Here is a 23,025-nt window from a genome sequence, read left to right on the forward strand (position 1 = left end):
GTCTTCACATTCTAATAGGTAGCGCACAGGATTTTGTGAAGTTCTCTGCAAGTATTTTAACATTGTGACTAAAATAAAATCTGCTCTGTGAAGGAGGAAAAGCAGTGAATTATTCTTATGAAGAACTGCCTGTTTCCTCATTTGCAACATTTTGGCTTTTAGGTGGGTAATTTCATTTAATCCAGGAAACTGGATGGTATGAGATATCACTACTATTTTCGGAGTTCTTCAGTGTCAATTTGTACTTTCTGTGAAAAATTCGAAGTTAATTAAATAGTTGTGGATGTATGTAAATGAATCAATTTGAAGGGAATCGATTTGAAAGTTTATGACCGTAATTTGCTCAAGCGTTTCTTTCACAGCCTCCACTATCACCTTCATCGTCAAGACTACTCCTGCCTCAAAATAATTCTATCCTAATTCTGTGCTTTCCTTATATTTTCCCAAATTTCAAACTTTCCAGAGAATGTGCTTTTGCTTTGAACTTGTACAATTATATTTTGTCATTTTTTTTCTGCATCTGAATCTATAAAATATATTAATTTATGGATTACATTGTACTGTGTTTTTTAAATGTTGATTCAGTAAGTAAAAGCACTCTTTGTAAACCAAGTTAACTTTCTTGCTTTAATTGAAGAAGAAAACTTTCTGTTGCTGTTTTTCTATGGACGTCAAATGTTGTTTGTCTAAACTTTTATGTCTCGTCTCAAGAGCTGGACTGCACTGTAAGATATAATTTAGGTCCAACAAAAATATAGCAAGTTTAAAATGTGAACAAATAAACAATATAAATTTCACAAAGCCAGATATTTATACCTAAATTTTTTGCTCTAGATAAAAATATAATTACAGCAAACTATGAATTCTGGGCCTTAATGCGTGGTTTGATGTTTTTGGAATTGAAAAATATTGTACTAATTAAACACTTACCCTTCATTTGAAACTGAACTGCCCTAAATAGAATCTGAACAGCAATTGTCTTCAAAGCTGGGAATATTATATGGAGAAGGCAATATTGGGAAATGTTATTATAAATATGGACTGGAGAGGTAAACAGTGAAAACATGATATGAACAATTTGCTAGTTTGAATTTACAGCTGTCTTAAAGATTTCCAAAAGTTCCCAGATTGTGATTTGTTAACAATGAGTTGAATTTCCACTAATATTTGTAACATTTCACCTTAAAAACATTGTTGTTATTCTCATTGATGTAGGGACCAGCTAAACGTTGTAGACAGGGTGCAAAAAGTCAAAGATGAATTTGGTGGAAATTATTTGAATAATTTGATATTTTAATAAGATGAAGGCAAGGCAGCCTACTTAGTTATTCAGTACAGAATTTTACACATTTTACAGATTACATAATTTATTATGCACAATTCAGAAGGTAGAAGTGAGAGAGACATTCTGTGGTGGCTGACGATAGTTTCTCAAAAAAGTTAACTGATCTAGTTGTTGTTTATGCTATGTGAAAAATACTTACTGTACTTTCCAACATAACTCAGTATAATTCAAAGTAGTTTAGCAAATGTTCAGTGATTTCGGACTTGCAGGAGGTGTAAAATAAAGTTCTAAATAATTGTATTACTTTCTTCTAGCCTTCTGTTTCTTCTTGCAAAGGTTTCAATATTTTCCTCTCAATGTCCCAGCATTCTGAAGTTGATGATTCCTGTTGATGCCTATAATCATTCCCAACGCTATGAGTGCCACGCTTGACCTTATAGCATCAAGGCTTCCATTATAGAAGGACATTTAGTGTGATTATTTCGTGGGCTATTCCTTTTAATTTAAAAAAGTCTCTAATCCAGCAGCATGAAATAGGTGCATTTCTGAAATCTGGTAATGTGTTTTTGTTGGGTTTTCACACTTCCTTGTATTGTATAGTAAAACAAAACTGACATGTAAATTGCATATTGTCCAAATGAGAATTTTCACAAAGTGTATCAACTTCTAAAATTCATTGTATTTGGAATTTCAAATTTGCATATGAACAAACCTGCTTTTGTAATTGTTACCATGAATAAAAGCATGAACATTTTTTTAAGATATATTTATGTGAGTAAAATGCTTTTTTTCGCAACTGTTTATAGCACACTCATGTCATGGACAAAAATAGAGGACTGAACTAATTGAGAACAAATATAATATAACAGACTTTAGCATGTTCCTCATGTCTCCTTTATGTGGACTACAGAACAGATTTATGAGTTCACTTCACTGATTTAAAATGACTTATTTTAAGATTATACACTACTTTTACATTTATTAGCTAAGGGGGGTAGTTTGTCTTCAGCTTTTTCAAATATTAAATTGTTTGTTATTTGCTAAGTTCCACCAAATTCATATCAGTCTTTTTGCACCCTATCTAAAAGCTCAGCTGATTCCTACATTCAATGGGAAGAACAATATGTTTTTAAGGTGATGTGGTATAAATCATTTTCAGAGAATTGGGCAGTTAATGTGCTGACCATTCTTGCTGAAAGACTTTTGTCACTAAAAGAAGTTAAGAAAATGTTTTTAACAACAAAGCCCGACTGTGTATAACAACCTGAAAAGACTCCACGAGCAAGGTATTTAAGTACAGTCGGGGGTCAAACTAATAGCCACCATCCATTAGACAGCCGATTTCTGCCAAAGTAGCTTTCAACTCAAAGGTCATGATCATTAACCCTTTGTAAACCACAGAAACCACATTTACCCCAGAAAGAAATATACTAAGCACACTGTGGTCTATTGCCTAAATTATGCCATTTGGCATTCTCCTTAGAATGGGGATTTTAGTTTACTTCATTACCATATGGTAGCCATTTCAATTTCATGCATACTTCATTATTTAAAGGGTGTGGTGACTCACAGATTTTGACAAGAAATGCTTGTGAACAAGCAAACTACAAAGAAAGAAATCACAACAGAACTGCAGAACATACTGACTGCAATCAAGAACGACCTAGGCAGGAACCTGGAAACCCGTGGTACTTGCAACAGGCTCATCAGTCACCAGCTGGCACGCCCAGTCATCCTCGATGGGAGGGCCACTCGCTCCTGCCACTGCAGCACTGATGAACAAGCTTGCAAGCAGGTGTAAAAATAGGGGACAGCAAAACTATGCAATCGGTGCCATGACATTTAATCAGCACTCCCATTACTTCCAGTGAAATAAATTGGTGTCATCTTTAAAGATTACAAACTCAATCGCAAAGTAAATGCAGACACTTCTGAAAAACAACTCAGTTGTGATAGGAACGCAAGGTTTCTCAAATGATGCTGCACCCCCTTAAACAGAGTTATATCAAATTGGCTACTGCTTACCGACCATTTCTATGAATAACCTAACCTTGCTCACTTGTCTAAGGTTAGTTTATCTTGACAGAATCTAATTCAGATATGATATCCATGGGTTGGGGGAGTTCAGAACTAGAGTGCATAGGTTTGCAGTGAGAGCGGAAAGATTTAATAGGGACCTAAATGGCAAATTTTTCATGCAGAGGGTGGTGAGTGTTTGGAATGAGCTGCCAGAGGAAGTGATGGACGCTGGTACAATTACAATATTTAAAAGGCATCTGGATGGGTATATGAATAGGGTTTAGAGGGATGTGGGCCAACTGCTGATAAATGGAACTAGATTAATTTATGATATGTGGTTGGCAGGATGACTCAGACCGAATGGTCTGTTTTCCCTGCTGTACATCTCTATGACTGTATCCAACAAGTTCGGAAAAGTGCAACGTAGTATCAGTTCCCCCCTTCACTGTCATCCACCTTTGCAATGTAAATGTGTTTAACTAGCAACTTGTAAAAAAATCTGAAGTCATTGGACCCAAACTGTTAACTCTGATTTCTCTCCATAGATGCTGCCAGACCTGCTGAGCTTTTCCAGCAATTTCTGTTCTTGTTTCTGATTTCCAGCGTCCGCAATGCTTCCAGTTTTTAAAAACCTGTTTGGCTGCACTTTGATAAGACGAGTTGTCACCTTTATATAATTTATATTCCTTTGTGGTTTGCCTTTGTAGATAATCAAACAAGGGGAAAACTACTCACAACATGCAAAGGAAATGAAAGTACAATATTGAGTTTAAAATGTTCACTGCAGATTTGCATATTCTGGTTTACACCGAATCAGTATTGATGCAGCTTTTCTTCTAAAAAAAGTTGTGTATACATTCAATAAGTATCAAAAACACCCACCTTTCCCATACCAATTAAAAAAGAAACTGTTTTGAACTCACAGCTTCAGGATTGCTCAATAACGCCACTGCATTAGACAGTGTTGAGTGTCATATTTTGTTTCTAATAAGCCTACACCTCAATCAACGTTTTCTAATGTATCATTTAACATTGCCATCTCAACGTTTGCCTTGAAAATTGTACAGTGAACTCTTTTTAACAAACCCTAGCTTTTTAGCAGAAAAAAACGGTAGTTTAACATTTCTGAACTGATTTCTGATATTCGAACCTAAGTTCTAAATGTCGACCCTTCCCAGTACTGCACTCCTTTCGTCTGTCGCTATGAGGTTTTTTTTCAAAATCTGTGCTTTGAATAAACAATTGCTATCTCAGGAGTAGACATAAAAGCAAAACATTGTAAAAATACATATAATTTGAGAACGAATTTTAATATGAAAGTCAAAAATACATATTTATTGGAAGGCTTAATTCTTCAGAATTTGTGCTGTCTGCGGATATTTGGGAAGCTGGCTTTTATTCCTACTGTACGTTTAAGGGGGTACTTAAACTTATTCTAATGAGCTCCATGTTGTTAAGTTGAAAGCTCTACAACATAAACACTGCCGATGGAGAAGTGGCACCCACCCGTTTTTTGCCTGCAGGGATGTACTTTGAATGGTCCTTGATTTAACCGAACTTACTGTAAATGACTCCAGTGTCACACCAGCAAAAAAAACTTCCATAATCAGCATTTTTTTCCCTCCAATAAAGTATTTTTAGATCGCAGCCTTTTATAATGAACAGGAACCTAGTTTCAGTTCCAGCTTCATCGGATGTTAGGACCTGGATTAATGAACCTGCTGAAGGGTTGCTCTGTGAAGGGTGGGTTAGGAATACTTCAGTTTCTCCAGCAAGCATGAGCTAATTTAAAATAGGCCACCAGAAAAGGGGTGGGGGGCTGGTGATGGAATGCGACAGAAGTGAGTAAATGCGAGATCCCCTGCCATCAGATGCAGTAATTGAATCTGGCAGTGGGGGTGCTATAGCTCTTCTGCGTTACTTCGTTCCAGGGACCTCAACTACAATGTTGCTCACTTTCAAAACCTTTGAGCTTTAGAATGCAGCCGTGTTCGTGAAATGACACAACTACCAAATTAGTTCTATCACTTTAATAATGTAAATTTGCTGAATTCATTCCTGTTCTCATGTTTTTCATGGCAATGCACATTTCTCAGATTGCCTTTTCTGAAATGTCTTTCTTCAGCTCAAGAAAAATGACAATTGTTGGCCAATAGCAGTTGCTAAACTCAGCATGGCATGACATTTATTTAATAGCTCAATATACCCTATATATTCACTATACATTTTTTTTAACACTTTAGGAGCAAGATCAGGCTATTCAGCCCATTGAGCATACTCCAGCATTTGTTCATCCATTCTATCCCCTTACCCTTCAATTCCTTTGTTAATAAAACATGCTTACAAGAAAAAAGAAACACAACAGCCTCATCTCTGAATCTAAATTATGTTTGCTATTAAAGAATCATTGGGTTGAAATGGCAGTGTGTTCATATGAGGTTAAGATTAGATTACTTAGTGGGGAAACAGGCCCTTCAGCCCAACAAGTCCACACTAACCCTCCAAAGAACAACCCACCCAGACCCATTCCCCTACACTTAAAACTATGGGCAATTTAGCATGGCCAACTCACCTGACCTGCACATCTTTTGGATTGTGGGAGGAAACTGGAGCACCCAGAGGAAACCCACACAGACATGGGAAGAATGTGCAAACTCCACACAGATAGTCACCCAAGGTGGGAATTGAAACCAGGTCTCTGGCACTATGAGGCAGCAGTGCTAACCACTGAGCCGCCATGCCACCCATACATGTGCATTTAAACCCATTTATTTTAACATTTGTTCAGATAGCAAATAAAAGAATCTGCAGGCTCATTGACATCATTTCCCTTAATATTTTTAGTACTCTTTCAATTCATAAATTACATTGCCCATAACCTTTTTATAGTTTTCTGAGCTGTGCTAACTGCACTGAACTTTTTTTTAGTATGTATCCTTGCTGATGATGCAAATTTTGCTGATGAGGCAAATTTTGTTACCAGTTGTGTAAGAAGCTTGAAAAAAATGCTGTAATGCAATTCGCCAGCGAATTTCAAATTAATTTTTGGATCTAGACTACTCAGCTCCCAGCTTTTGAAAGTTACTATTTGGATTTGTTTTTTCAGAAAATGTTGAGCTACAAGTTACTTTGTGAGAAACAAAAAATAACTTTCATTTTCAGAAAAAAAATGACTTGCTGGAAATCATTGCAACAGAAAAGTTATTTTCTACAAATTTCCAATGATAAAAAGATAAACATTTTTAGTCACCAACAGAGGATGTAATATTGAGCTGTAATTGAAGCTTGCCACATTTGTTGATTTACCTCATATTGATGATATTGGCAATGTTTAACTGCAACGTTTGTGATCACTTATCTTAGGGGGGACGTGAGGACTGCAGATGCTGGAGATCAGAGTCGAGAGTGTGGTGCTGGAAAAGCACAGCAGGTCAGGCAGCATCCAAGGAGCAGGAGCATCGATGTTTCAGACATAAACCCTTCATCAAGAATGAGGCTTGTGGGTCGGGGTGCTGAGAGATAAATGGGAGACGGGTGGGGCTGGGGAAAAGTAGCTGGGAGTGTGATAGATAGATGAAGGTGTGGGTGTTAGTAATGGGTCGGAGGGAGGGTGGAGCGGATGGATGGGAAGGAAGGAAGATGGACAGGTAGGACTGGTAATGGGGGCAGTGTCAGGTTGGAGGTTTGGGACTGAGATAAGGTACAGAAAGGGAAATGAGGAAACTGATGAAATCCACATTGATCCCATGTGGTTGCAGGGTCCCAAGGCGAAAGATGAGGCTTTCTTCCTCCAGGCATCGGGTGGTTAGGATTTACCAATGGAGGAGACCAATGACTGGTATGTCATTGTTGGAGTGGAGGGGAATGTTCAGTTATGGGGTGGTGAGGTTGGTTGGTGTGGGTATCCCAGAGATATTATCTTTTATCTTAACACAATTCCCTGTAGCATTGTTTATAGTGAAGACCAAGTGTTATTGGGATACATTGGCAAAGAGTAACAGGACACTGTTGTACAACCGTCTTCCAGACCTCAAATAAAGTCATACATTCTGTCATTATTATATTATTTTTGGATGATGCATTTCTTGTTCACGTGCTAATGGAAACTGCCTATGGAAACTTGCCATGCTCTCATTACATTATCATTTCTGTGGTGACCGTGAAGATTTAACTTCAGTTTTGCGAGGTTATATCAGCTGCTTCAATTCTAAATGGAAACTTGGAAATCCTTAACAGAAAATGTGCACAGATGTGTAAAATTTAATATTTATAGAGTTATATTCCTGCTAAAAGTGTTAACACCAATGCTTGGCTCATTGTGTACCAATGCACTGTACCATACCATTGTTTCATTTGGTTAGAGATTGCCAGAAGATCCCATTTTAGGCTTTTTTGATGGAATAAAGAAAGCATTAAAATAAATTTGCTCACACTGTCCTTCTAATGCAGGAGTGTCAAAGTTTTTTTGCCAACTTGAGTAGCTTAGATGCGTATCTTGGAAGTAAGATTCATTTGTAAGGCTTATACTCAGGTGCTTTTAAATCACATACATTTGAAGTTAGTGATGTTTCTCAAAACTGCTTTTTAAAAATATTGAATTTTTAACTTTTATCATTAAATAGAATCTTGTGGAATGAGCTTTGCATTTAAAATTACATAATAACACCTGAACAGTGTTTAATATCCACTGACAAATGGGCATTGCATTCTATTTACCTCATTATGGCCTTGACAACTTGTGCTATTGTATTGGGGATTGGTTTATTCCCAGATTTTTTTGCTCCTTTTAGACCATATTTAGCTGCTTGTCTTCCAAGAAATAACTACCTTTCAATTTCCTCCTACTAAACCAGCTCACATTTTGTCACATTTATTACTGTTAATGAGACTATCGAATTGTGTTGAAGATCCTATGGAGCAATTGGAATTCCATCAATGATGTCTTAGGAAACAGCAGACCTTAAAACAATATAGTATCTTATTGTCCTTCTGTTGTTATCCGTGGGAAAAGTAATTAAACTATTTCGCCCTGGTGAACAATGTATTAACACCCGTATAATACAATATTGAATAGTGGATTGACTGATATTGCTGATGTATTTTTAATAATAAGTTCAGTGCTTAAAAGTTCAGAGCTGTACTGAACTTGAATGTGTTGTCACAGTGGTAGGATTTATTTGAAAATCAGATTCAAGGAGATGACTAAAACTGGAAAACTTTAATGAAAAGGAATTTGTATCAGCAACTCTTCCTCAGCATTCCACTGCCGATGTGTCTCTACTTGTGAATGTGGTTTTATGGGCAAGGGTGGGTGCAGCTAATCTCCCTCTGATGCAACCTAATTGACCTTGGGTCCTCTCTTTCATCATTATTTCATCTCAGCATTGCACAAAATAGAAGTATTCCCAGTGGATGACTTTTTCAAAATTATAATTGCAAAACTAAAAGTTTTGCTGTCTAAAATCTCGGGTAATGATTTCAGAAATTTAAAGTCTCGGTGAGATGCTAAAAGGAAAATACAGGTGCAAAAAGTCGTACTTAATGTTGTGTAACGCTTGCAAGAAGTTTCAGACATGGTATTATAGAAAGAAACTTAAGGGAGTTAACTAGGGTGTGGTGGGGGAGACAGGGAATGTTCTGAAATCCAGGTTTTGAGAGGAGAGGAGAGACTTGACAGTAAAGATGGAAAAGTAATAATTGTTTAAGATGGAGCTGTTTACAGCATATTAATAAACTCAAATAAATGCTTAGCAGGGAGTGATTGCATAGTTCAACTTTAAGGGTATATTTACATTGCAAATTTAGCCTCACTACCACTTATAGGAACACGTTTTCCTCCCCTTTGGTTCCAATATAAATCAGAATATTCAAGAAGACCAGTGGTTTTTGGTATTTAACAAATACATGCAATGGAACCTGAACAACACTTAATCTCTGAGCTATGCTCCTTGCTAAGAAATACTTGGAAGTTTACTGCCCATCTTATGTGACCAAAGCCAAAGTCTGACTCAACAGATTGTCTCAAGGCACTGATCTACAGTGAACTTGGGCCATCCTTCGTTAGTTGTGCGCAAGTTACTGAGTGAATAAAATACTTCTTTCTGGCCAATTGTCAAATCACTCAAAGAATAAATCTTTCACAAGCAATTGTTGCTTGATGAAATGATCTTAATGATTGCTATTAAAGAGTTTTAACACAAATAATTAATAGATGCTTTTAAACAAAGGCAATTAACAGTTTTAGTAAATAATTAAGAGACATAATTGCATAATAAAAAAGGGTTTAAAGAGAATTCAGTTGTGTCACCATTTTGTTCAACATTAATTGCGTTGCTATTCATCAAATCATTGTTAAGAACAGTCACAGAGAATGATTTAAACTGTTGATGACAAGTTAGTCTAAATCACTTTAGCCAACTGATGGCTAACTCTATCAGATAGCTAGTTGATTTTCTAGATAAAAGTCCATGTACTAATGAATCATTTGTTGTGTTTCTAGATCTTAAAGAGCCTTGTCTTTTTACGAGAAGTTTTTCTGGTGGCCAATCAGATGACTCCATTTTGTGTGGCAACTTGAAACTCAAGCTGTGTTTTGAGAACATATTTCAGGCAACATGTATGACAATTTCCCATCAGTATTCCTTTCAAGTTTCTGACTTGGCTGGTTTAAGCAGTCAGCTAATTAGCAATTGTTGTACCAGTGCAGGTATGATTACCAGCTTGGAATCAGCATTCATTCCATACCAGGAAGGGAAATTGTGTGCTGCTGGAAGCGGTGAAGGGATATAGTATTATACAATCTAAACATGGTTTGGGTCTGGTGGGTATTAGAATCAATTCCACTTACCAAAGTGCACTACAGATGCACTGTATCACAGTGGAGAACAGAATTACAGGCAACTATATTGCATCTCCATTTAAAAACTCTTCCATATCTGAGCGGGAAACTTGCTACCACTTACACTGCACGAGAGTTCACCTTTACAGGCAGTCACCCAGTGGAATCATATATTGAATTATGTGGAAGGCAGTGCAACATTGCTGTCATTTGGAAGTCTCTTCTCCACTATCTTTGCTCTGGTCTGGTCAACTCTGGGAAATGAACTGGCGATGCTTGCTGGAAGTATCATAGAATCTCTACTGTACAGAAGTAAGGCAGTTTGGTCCAGTGAGTCCACACTGAAGAGCATCCCACCCAGAGTTTTGAATGTATCCAGTTTATGGAGGGTACTTTGGAATAGTTGAGAGCAGAGGTAACAGAGGCATGGCACACAGTTTCAGCAGCTGAAGAGCTGAGATGGGGTGAAATTAGTTTTATGAAGTTATGAAAAGAGGATAGATAACTGGTGTTATTTTCCTTAGTTTAAAGAAGGCTGAGGGGTGCCCAGTTCTGAGGAAGGGTCACTGGACCCAAAACGTTAAGTCTGATTTCTCTTGGTAGATGCTGCCAGACCTGCTGAGCTTTTCCAGTAACTTCTGTTTTTATTTCTGAAGGCTGAGAGATGACCTGAGGTATACATAATTATGAGGGGCATAGATAGGTAGACTAGAAGACTCCTTCATCCAGGAGTCTATATCTGAGGACATAGATTTAAGGTATAGGGTAGGTGGTTTAGAAAGGATTTAAAGAGGAATCTTTTCATCCGAGGTGATAGGTATTTGTAATTCATTGTCTGTACGTTTGGTAGAGGTACGAAACATCACAGCATTTGAGACGTATTTGGATGAATACTCGAAATGCCATTGTACACAAAACCATGAGTCAGGTGTTTGAAGGGAGCAGACGGAAAGGTGTTTGATGACCTATATGAATTATGATATGCTGAAAGGTTTCCTCCATGTTGTGTTGTGAAGACTATGCTTCTTGTATCACTGTTTGTCGACGTAGAATAGAGAATATGGGCCAGTGATTGTGCTACAGTTTTTTTTTGCTTCTAGTCTCTCACCAGATACTTTGTTTTAGTGGGTGGCTCCCTCTGGAAGCTGAATTCATCTCCAAGTAATTTTATCTTGATGGCTTAGACGATCAAAAATGTGAACTAGTTTTCACACTTCACTGGACTGGTGTGAACAGCAGATTTTATACTATCATTAATTTCAATGAAACCCTTGCCCTGTGGTGGATATTCATTCATTTAAGACACACTTTTCATCTTAATGTTGCTTATGCTCTCGTGACCAATTATAATTGCCCCCACAGTCTTTCTAACTGGGTTTTAAAAAATTGCAACCTCCTAACTCAATATCGCAGTGAGAAAAGCCTTTTGTTATCTAAACGTACATCAATCTAGTTGATTGTGCCCTTTGGTCAGAGAAAATGATGCTTTCCTTGCAACCTCAAGCTTGAGGATTGATCTCTTGGGTGAAAGTATTGGATGAAAGCAGGTGCAAGTCAGACCATTCCCCCCAAAATGACGAATCACTGATTAAGCATCGTATGTATTCATGTGCATATATATCTTTAATTCAAACATGTCTGTGATGCTTCAGAAAACTTCAGATATGTAAAAGAATGATAGCTAGTCATTTCCTGCTATTTTTCCTGACCTAGATAACCATGTCCTCTTTTTGAGGGCAGGAACTGGAGGCTTATAAGAAGCTACAATTTGCTTTGTAATTATTCACAGGACGTGTCTATTAAGATCAATTCCCCACGGGGATGCTCCTTGAAATGGCTCAAAGGTCAGGCCCTGTTCGCACAGCCTAACAGTAAGATCATACAAGAAATGCTCCAGAACGCAGATTTTCCCTGAGCAACACCACAGCAGATCAGCTAGGATAGTTTACATTCAAGAATATTTTTGAAAATTAAAGCTTAAGTTTAAATGGTATGAATGAGTTTTCAACCCACTGGATTTTGTGTTTTGCTTTTAAGTAATTCATACTTCCACAAAAGTTAAATATGTGGACAATATTCCATTTATTCCAGTGTTCATGATTATTCAAATCGTGCATTGCAAAAGCTGTGTTGGGAATGCCCATTAGCTTCACTCTGAAATAATTTATTGTTCTCAGCCTGGGGTAACCACAAAACATTTAATACAGATGGGAGCCATGAGAGAAAAAAAAGAAGACACATTTGGTTCTTTTAAACTTAACAAATCACGAAGCTGGCTTTGATTAAGAAAGGCATTGCAGAGCTTAGTGTTACTCTGGAATACCAAACATGTTTTGCTGTTTTGAATAAACACTTGGTAGAGCAGTGCACAGCCACATTGTCCATGTGTCTTTATATTGAGAGCTGATTGGCATACATTTACACAAATAACATTGCATGACTTTGGAATTTGTGTTGGTGCAGCAGCAGTAGAAGGTATTCTCAACTGCTCTCCTCCTCAGCTGAAGTGCTAGTTGGTGCCCTGCCAAGAGGCTATTCCTGTTTACTGTGTGTGTGTGTGTGTGTGTGTGTGTGTGCGTGCGCGCGCATGCGCGCCAACTGGCTACTTGATCATAGGGAATAGGCCAATCTGAATCCATGTCGACACAAGTGCTATTTCAATGCTGAGCCAATGACTTACAATCAGGAGCAAGAACAATTGCTGATTTCATTTTTTCCATTTTCTCCAACCCAGAAGGATTGCAACCAATTGCAGCTGGAGTCCATGCCTGAGATCAACTAACTCAGCACAGATTAGAATAGCACTCATGGGTTTCTGGTCTGTCAGACTCAGTGCTAAATTGAGCAGCACGTTTACCAACTATGCTATCGATGGACTGTCGATTTTAATGCTTGCCTGCATTAAAGTTAGGTGATTCCACTAATCTGTAATAACACAATCTGGATTTGTAAGAAACACATAAGAGAAGTTAAAGATGAAGAAAAAGTCTTTCAGTTAATACCATTCTTTTTTTCATACTAGCTCTGTAATTATAGTGTCCAGGTGTATCTTGATAGGCTCCAATGCTTTTCCCTCAGGTACTTTTAGACACATCATTCAAAACACAATTTTAAATGTTTTAAAATACATATTTTCAGTGTCTGTTTTAAATTTACTTTCAATATTCACTAAGCATGTTCCTTAGTTTGTGCTGTATTTATGGTATTAATCATTTTGTGAAAATCTAATTGAAACCTGTTTTGATTAGTTAGCAGTTGTTTTGAAAAACTTGATCGTGGTGAAGATTTAATCAGCAAGTGCTGATGACATCAATAGACAGGTTTGAAGGAGTTGACATGCCTGTCTGTTTAGGGAAGTGAACAAATATTTAGAGATGAAGTTATGACAGATGCCTACGAATCGCATTTCCTGTCTATCTTGTCTATATAGATAATCACTCAATTTTTGTAATCTTTACTTGATAATAAAAATGTTCAGTCTCTCATTGGATTATTCAGTTATCCCCGAAACTGAACTGTAGGATGTTCCAGAATTACTTAGATCAGGAGAATTACTATCCCATCTTATAGATTTCCTCATGCAATAGCAGAAATGAACACAGCTTTATGATATGCTTAATTTTACACAAAGAAGAACATGGAACATTACAGCGCAGTACAGGCCGTTCGGCCCTTGATGTCGCACCGACCTGTCATACCAATCTGAAACCCATCTAACCTACACTATTCCATGTACATCCATATGCTTGTCCAATGACGACTTAAATGTACTTAAAGTTGGCGTTACAGGCAAAGCATTCCATACCCTTACTACTCTCTGAGTAAAGAAACTACCTCCGACATCTGTCATATATCTAACACCTCTCAATTTAAAGCTATGTCCTCTCATGCCTGTCACCATACTTGGAAAAAGGCTTTCCCTGTCCAACCTATCTAACCCTCTGATTATCTCATATGTCTCTATTAAGTCACCCTTCAACCTTCTTCTCTCTAATGAAAACAGCCTCAAGTCCCTCAGCCTTTCCTCGTAAGATCTTCCCTCTATACCAGGCAACATCCTAGTAAATCTCCTCTGCACCCTTTCCAAAGCTTCCACATCCTTCTCATAATGCGGTGACCAGAACTTTACACAATACTCCATGTGCGGCCTCACCAGAGTTTTGTACAGCTGTAGAATATCCTCATGGTTCCGGAACTTGATCCCTCTATTAATAAAAGCTAAACCACTGTATGCCTTCTTAACAACCCTGTCAACTTGGGCGGCAACTTTCAAGGATCTGTGTACCTGGACACCGAGATCTCTTTGCTCATCTACTCTACCAAGAATCTTACCATTAGCCCAGTACTTTGCATTCCAGTTACTCCAACCAAAGTGAATCACCTCACACTTGTCCGCATTAAACTCCATTTGCCACCTCTCAGCCCAGCTCTGCAGCTTATCTATGTCTCTCTGTAACCTACAACATCCTTCATCACTATCCACAACTCCACTGACCTTAGTGTCGCCTGCAAATTTACTAACCCACCCTTCTATGCCCTCGTCCAGGTCGTTTATAAAAATGACAAACAGCAGTGGATCCAACACCAACCCTTGCAGTACACCACTGTTAACTGGACTCCAGGATGAACAATTCCCATCAACCACCACTGTCTGTCTTCTTTCAGCAAGCCAATTACTGATCCAAACTGCTATATCCCCCACAATCCCATTCCTCTGCATTTTGTACAATAGCCTACTGTGGGGAACCTTATCGAACACCTTACTGAAATCCATATACACCACATCAACCGGTTTACTCTCATCTACCTGTTTGGTCACCTTCTCAAAGAACTCAATAAGGTTTGTGAGGCACGACCTACCCTTCACAAAATCGTGCTGACTATCCCTAGTCAAGTTATTCTTTTCGAGATGATTATAAATCCTATCTCTTATAACCATTTCCAACACTTTACCAACAACTGAAGTAAGGCTCACTGGTTTATAATCACCAGGATTGTCTCTACTCCCCTTCTTGAACAGGGGAATCACATTTGCTATCCTCCAGTCTTCTGGCACTATTTCTGTAGACGATGACGATTTAAAGATCAATGCCAAAGGCTCGGCAATCTCCTCCCTGGCTTCCCAGAGGATCCTAGGATAAATCCCATCCGGCCCAGGGGACTTACCTATTTTCACACTCTGCTGGATTTCTAATACCTCTTCCTTGTGAACCTCAATCACACCCAGGCTAGTAGCCTCTATCTCAGTAATCTCCTCGACAACTTTGTCATTTTCTAGCATGAATACTGTCGAAAAATATTCATTTAGTGCTTCCCCTATGTCCTCTGACTCCACACACAACTTCCCACTACTATCCTTGATTGGCCCTAATCTTACTCTTGTCATTCTTTTATTCCTTAAATATCTATAGAAAGCCTTAGGGTTTACCCTGATCCTATCCGCCAACAAATTCTCATGTCTCCTCCTGGCTCTTCTGAGCTCTCTCTTTAGGTCTTTCCTGGCTACCTTGTAATCCTCAAGTGCCCTAACTGAGCCTTCACATCTCATCCTAACATAAGCCTTCTTCTTCCTCTTGACCAGAGATTCCACTTCCTTCGTAAACCACAGCTCCCGCGCTCTACAGCTTCCTACCTGCCTGACAGGTACATACTTATCTAGGCCACACAGTAGCTTTTCTTTGAATAAGCTCCACATTTCTAATGTGCCTATCCCATGCAGTTTCCTTCCCTATCTTATACTTCCTAAATCTTGCCTAATCGCATCGTAATTGCCTTTCCCCAGCTGTAAATCCTGCCCAGTGATATACACCTATCCATTCTATCGCTAAAGTAAACATACCAGAATTGTGATCGTTATCATCAAAGTGTTCACCTACTTCCAAGTCTAACACCTGGCCGCACTCATTACCCAGTACCAAATCTAATGTGACTTCGCCCCTTGTAGGCCTGTCTACATACTGTGTCAGGAAGCCTTCCTCCACACACTGGACAAAAGCTGACCCATCTATAGTACTCATACTATAGTGTTCCCAGTCAATATTTGGAAAGTTGAAGTCCCCCATGACAATTCCCTGTCTCTCTCACTCCTATCGAGAATTATCTTTGCTATCCTTTCCTCTACATGTCTAGAATTATTTGGAGGCCTATAGAAAACTTCAGCCCATACTACCTCAGTTGATGAGTCCCCAAACATCCTTTCTGCAACTATAATACTATTCTTGACCAAAAATGCCACACCTCCCCCTCTTTTACCATCTTCTCTGTTCTTACTGAAACATCTAAATCCTAGAACCTTCAACAACCATTCCTATCCCTGCTCTAACCATGTCTCTGAAATGGCCACAACATTGAAGTCCCAGGTACCAACCCATGCTGCAAGTTCACCCACCTTATTCCGGATGCTCCTGGCATTGAAGTAGACACACTTCAAATCAACTTCATGCTTGCCGGTGCCATCTTGCGTCCCTGAAACTTGATTTTGGACCTCCCCACACTCAAGCTTTTCCACACTCGAACTACAGTTTCGGTTCCCATCCCCCTGCTGGATTAGTTTAAACCCACCCCAATAGCCTTAGCGAATTTCCCTCCCAGGATATTAATACCCCTCTGGTTCAGATGAAGACCATCCTGCTTGTAGAGGTCCCACCTACCCCAGAAAGAGCCCCAATTATCCCAGAATCCAAAATCTTCCCTCCTGCATCATCCCTGAAGCCATGTGTTCAACTCCTCTCTCTCCCTATTCCTTGCCTCACTAGCACGTGGCACGGGCAACAAACCAGAGACAACAACTCTGTTCATCCTAGCTCTAAGCTTCCATCCTAGTTCCCTGAATTTCTGCCTTAAATCCCTCTCTCTCTTCCTACCTATGTCGTTGGTGCCTATGTGGACCATGACTTGGGGCTGCTCCCCCTCCCCCTTAAGGATCCCAAAAACACGATCAGAGACATCGTGAACCCTGGCACTTGGGAGTCAACACACCAACCGGGAGCCTCTCTCGTCCCCACAGAACGTTCTATCTGTTCCCTAACTATGGAGTCCCCAATGACTATTGCTCTGCTTCTCTTCCCCCTTCCCTTCTGAGCAACAGGGACAGACTCTGTGCCAGAGCCCTGTACCCCACTGCTTTCCCCTCGTAAGTCGTCACCCCCAACAGTATCCAAAACGATATACTTATTGTTGAGAGGAATGGCCACAGGGGATCCCTGCACTGCCTGCCGGTCCCCTTTCCGTCCCCTGACTGTAACCCATTTGTCTTTTTCTTGTACCTCAGGAGTGACTACCTCCCTGTAACTCCTCTCAATAACACCCTCTGCCTCCTGAATGATCCGAAGTTCATCCAGCTCCAGTTCCCTAACACGTTTTTCGAGGAGCTGGAGTTGGGTGCACTTCCTGCAGATGCAGTCAGCAGGGACACTAGTGATGACCCTTACCTCCCACATTCTGCAGGAGGAACATTCAACTGCCCTAACCTCCATTCCCACTATTCTAAATTCCCAAAGACACTGTTGGAAAAATAAGGAATAAAAAAAAACTTGTTACCTTACCAATCTGGCGTACAGGTCCTTTTTATTTGGTTAGAGGAGGAGGATGGGTGGGAGACACTACACGAGTAGTGTTTCGTGTAGCGCAACCACACAAATATATGAATTCCCAGAAGTCCTTTGCTCCTCCCGCGCACCTCTCGGAAAATGGAGGCCCGACTCCCGAGGTAAGTCCCTTTTAACGCGGAAAAACTCACCCTTCCCGGCTGCCCTCGCTTCACCACTCCTTCTCTCCTCGCCGCTCTGGCAAATGGACAGATTCTGCAATCTGTCCTCAGTGTCCACTCAGGCACTGAAACAGTATTAACAGTAGACATAAAATAAAAAGAAAATGGACAAAGGATAGGTTTTGTTAGCACCCAGTTTTTGGGTGTAATGAGTACGTTTAGAGCTTCAAACTGCAACTGAATGAATCATGTCAGATGCCATGTTAGTGCAGGCGTTGACATACATGCAGTGAACAGTGACCAGAAGTATGCAGAACAAGCAGATCATGGTACCAATCGAGTTGCAATGGTTTGATACAATAATGCCATATTAGAACTTAATGCTTCAACCAATCTCTATTCTTCAACTTGTAGAATTGTATATGTAACAGAAACAGAAGTTCTAATAAAAGATTACTGGTCCTGAAACATTAACTTTGTTTTCTGTCCACAGATGCTGCCAGACCTGCTGAGTTTCTGCAGCAATTTCTGTTTTTGTTTCAGATTTCCAACATTCACAGTTCTTGGTTGTGTTAGAGCTGAATTTGTATTCAGCAACAAGAAGTACCAGGCTAGTGTGCAATTAAGTGTAAAACTGAAGAGGTTATGATATTTATGGATATATCTTTATTTTAATATAGATTGGCACTGAATCTTTTGGGTAAATATGTGACATATGCCCAGTCTGACAGTAAATCTGGCAGTTTAATTTGTGTATATGGATCCCAAATGCCTCTGAAGGGTAAGATTTGTTAATCTTTCACTTTGCAAAAATAGTCTGCTTTTCCATTCCTTGTACCAAATGGATAATTTCCCCACACTGCTGCCTCATTTTCCAGTTCATAATTCTATATCCCTTTGCAACTTCTGTGTCTTGCTCACAATTTATTTTCCAACAAAGTACAAAGTTGATACATTGCCTTCATTGAAGCCACCACTCAAGAGTTAATTGCTAATTACAATTCCTACCCATAGTTCCAGGGCTATCCAGGTTATCTCTAAAGATCTGCATTTGTAAAACTCATTCACTACTTCAGGACTTCTCTAACTCTTCACATACTATAGTCAGTCGCAATGATGGAAAGGTGGTAACCAATATTTATATACTACAAGTTTTACAAACAATTAAGTGATAATGGCCAAATAATCTGTTTTAGATTATTGAATTTATTAGTCCTTAGTTTATTGAAGAATAAATATTGGCCACCTTAACAGAGGTAGACAGGGGAAATATGCATATAATATATTGGACGGCAGTCAGAGTGTAAGTTGACCATTTCATCCAGTTGTGTAATAGTGCAGCATTCTTGTTCTGCGTTGGAATGTCAGTCTCTATTTTGTGTTCCAATTCCTGGATTGGAACTGGAAGATTCCATCCATGCAACTTACATGAGAGTGGTAACACTGCCATTCATCAGCTGGTAATAGAAGAAATGTTTCAGATAAGACTGGACTGCATGGTGGCTCAGTGGTTAGTACTGCTGCCTCACAGCATCAGGGATCTGGGTTTGATTCCACCTTCAGGGGACTGTCTGAGTGGAGTTTGCACGTTCTCCCCATTTCTGTGTGGCATTTCGTCTACAGTCTGAAGATGTACAAGTTAGGTGCATCGGCTATGCTAAATTGCCCATAGTCTCTAGAGATGTGCAGGCTAGGGGGTTTAGCCATGGTACATGTAGGGTTTATGGGTTTGGGTTTGATGCGATACTGTTTGAAGGAGGGGTATGGACCAAATGGCCTGCTTCTACACTATAGGTAAAAACAATGACTGCTGATGCTGGAAACCAGATTCTGGATTAGTGGTGCTGGAAGAGCACAGCAGTTCAGATAGTGGAAGGCGGAAAGGGGTGGGGAGGGAAATATATCCCTGGTGGTGGGGTCTTTCTGGAGGTGGTGGAAATGTCGGCGAATGATTTGGTTTATGCCTGTCTCTTTGTTGGCTATGGGCCTCAGCTATGCCTGTCTCTTTGTTGGCTACATAGAACAGTTGATCTTCCGTAATTACACCGGCACCACTCCCCACCTCTTCCTCCGCTACATTGATGACCGCATTGGTGCCACCTTCTGCTCCCGCGAGGAGGTTGAGCAATTCATCAACTTCACCAACACATTCCACCCTGATCTTAAATTTACCTGGACCATCTCTGACACCTCCCTCCCCTTCCTGGACCTCTCCATCTCCATTAATGACGACCGACTTGACACTGGCATTTTTACAAACCCACCGACTCTCACAGCCACCTGAATTACACCTCTTCTCACCCTACCTCTTGCAAAAATGCCATCCCGTATTCCCAATTCCTCCGCCTCCACCGTATCTGCTCCCAGGAGGACCAGTTCCACCACAGAACTCACTAGATGGCCTCCTTCTTTAGAGACCGCAACTTCCCTTCCCACGTGGTTAAGGATGCCCTCCAATGCATCTCGTCCATATCCCGCACCTCCGCCCTCAGACCCCACCCCTCCAACCGTAACAAGGACAAAATGCCCCTGGTGCTCATCTTCCACCCTACAAACCTTCGCATAAACCAAATCATCTGCTGACATTTCCGCCACCTCCAAAATGACCCCAACACCAGGGATATATTTCCCTCCCCACCCCTTTCCGCCTTCCGCAAAGACCGTTCTTTCCATGATTACCTGGTCAGGTCCACGACCCCCTACAACCCACCCTCCAATCCTGGCACTTGCCCCTGCCACCGCAGGAACTGTAAAACCTCCTCCCTTACCTCCTCCCTCACCTCTATCCAAGGCCCTAAAGGAGCCTTCCACATCCATCAAAGTTTTACCTGCACATCCACTAATATCATTTATTGTATCCATTGCTCCCGATGCGGTCTCCTCTACATTGGGGAGACTGGGCACCTCCTAGCAGAGAGCTTTAGGGAACATCTCCGGGACACCCACATCAATTAACCACACCGCCCTGTGGCCCAACATTTCAACTCCCCCTCCCACTCTGCCGAGGACATAGAGGTCCTGGGCCTCCTTCACCGCCGCTCCCTCACCACCAGACGCCTGGAGGAAGAACGCCTCATCTTCCCCCTCGGAACACTTCAACCCCAGGGCATCAATGTGGACTTCAACAGTTTCCTCATTTCCCCTTCCCCCACCTCACCCTAGTTCCAAACTTCCAGCTCAGCACTGTCCCCATTACTTGTCCGGACTTGTCCTACCTGCCTACCTCCCTTTCCACCTATCCACTCCACCCTCTCCTCTCTGACCTATCACCTTCATCCCCTCCCCCACTCCCCCATTGTACTCTATGTTACTTTCTCCCCACCCCACCCTCCTCTAGCTTATCTCTCCATGCTTTAGGCTCACTGCCTTTATTCCTGATGAAGGGCTTTTGTCCAAAACGTCGATTTTGCTGCTCTTTGGATGCTGCCTGAACTGCTGTGCTCTTCCAGCACCACTAATTCTGCTTCTACACTATAGGAATTCTATGAAGATTTCCAAGTTTTTTTATGTAAGATGCTATCTCACCTTTTTCATTTTGCTCAGGTCAGAAACTTCAGCTCATCTAATCCTCTGGTGATGATATTAAGAAACTGTTTAAATTAGATCAAATAAAATTAGATAGGTATCCATGCCTTTATAACTTTGGGATTTCTACCATCACTATCCATATCTTGAGACTACTAACATGCATGTAATCAAATGTGCATGTTGCTAGAGAAACTCAGGCTCTCCAAGAAAACTGACCATCTCCACCATTATGTTCCATGCTGACTTTGCTTTTGTCACCTGAATAGGCCAAGATTTACTGGTGAATGTCACCACAGACTTTCTTTCCTCTGACTTATTCCGGCTGCATATCTAGGTTTGAAATAGTTCTATTTGTCTTCTTAACATTGCTCTACTGACAATGAATGCAATTTCTGTCTCCTCTTGCCATAGTCAGCAATTCTTGTGAGAACTTGGAGCCATAACTATAGAATATCAAGGCCACAATTTCTACCAGCACTGTCATTAGTTATACTGAGAAGAGAAGGAGTAGCAGTCAGTTGCAGGAAGCAATAGGGTACAATGGGTGGACAATTAGATGTTAATGAAATGAATACAAATAGGAAAAATAATTAAGAGCAGAAAGGCAAGGAGAAATAGGAGAATTGTAGATATATAAATGTAAGGTAGTGCTTTGTGAGGAAGACAGAAGAATAGAGCAATACTTTGCGATGAGTATGAGTGAAATATGCTTAGTTGAGAGTAAATGGAGAGATAGTTTGCTGATGGGAGCTTTCCTGGTGGGAGAATGAAAGACAGGAAAGATATTAAGTCATCAATTTAATTGGATTGAAGGGGAAGAAGAGTATTGGACTGAACTGGGGGGCAGAGGGTATAGATTAACTGAAGGAACTGAGAGGATTTGAAGTGAACTGAACATGATTCTGTAAGGATGAGAGTGTAATAACTCCAGTGTTATGGTGAACTTGGTTTGCAGCTTCACCCTGAGACTAGGACTGGAAGAATGCAATGTGCACTGTTATTTTCAGGATAAGTTTTTTTCGCAACAATCACTTACTTAATCTGCATCTGTGTTTTTTATCTCTATAACCAGAAATCCTATTCATAATCACAGTTATTCCATCGCTTTCGATAGGTATTCACCTGATGGTTCTTATTAAAATCAACTGATGCTATTGCATATTTTCACAACTTGACAAGAGAAGAAAATCATTTTTTGGTCTTTCTAAACTTGCTTGAGGCTGCCCACTTTAGTGTACTCAATGCCTTTTCATTCTGTGATCACCGTTTAAGGTTAATGACCTGCTTAAACACACTTTGCCCATGCCTTTCAGCGTTTCAAAGAGCTATCAGTCTTCCTTTTTCAAAACAAATCAAGTTAGCTTTGTTCGGACCTCAAATGGAGTGTGGTGACAAAAGCTTTTCAAATAAGGAGTTTAAACCTTTTGGGAAAGAAGGGAAGTAAGGCCATACTCTTAGGGTTCATGAAAATTTTTGAAGGGTTTAAAACCCTTCTTTAGCAGAGCTCCCTTGTCGGTTCAGTGAGACACTCCATTCATCAGGTGTACCACACATGCTGAGGACAGTCTGATTCATGCTTTAGTCTGTGTTGGTTTTGATGATCAAAGGCAAATTGAATTGGTATCACTCCCTCTAGGTTAGGAAGAG

This window comes from Hemiscyllium ocellatum, chromosome 32, assembly GCF_020745735.1.
Source record: "Hemiscyllium ocellatum isolate sHemOce1 chromosome 32, sHemOce1.pat.X.cur, whole genome shotgun sequence".
Lineage (NCBI taxonomy): Eukaryota > Metazoa > Chordata > Chondrichthyes > Orectolobiformes > Hemiscylliidae > Hemiscyllium > Hemiscyllium ocellatum.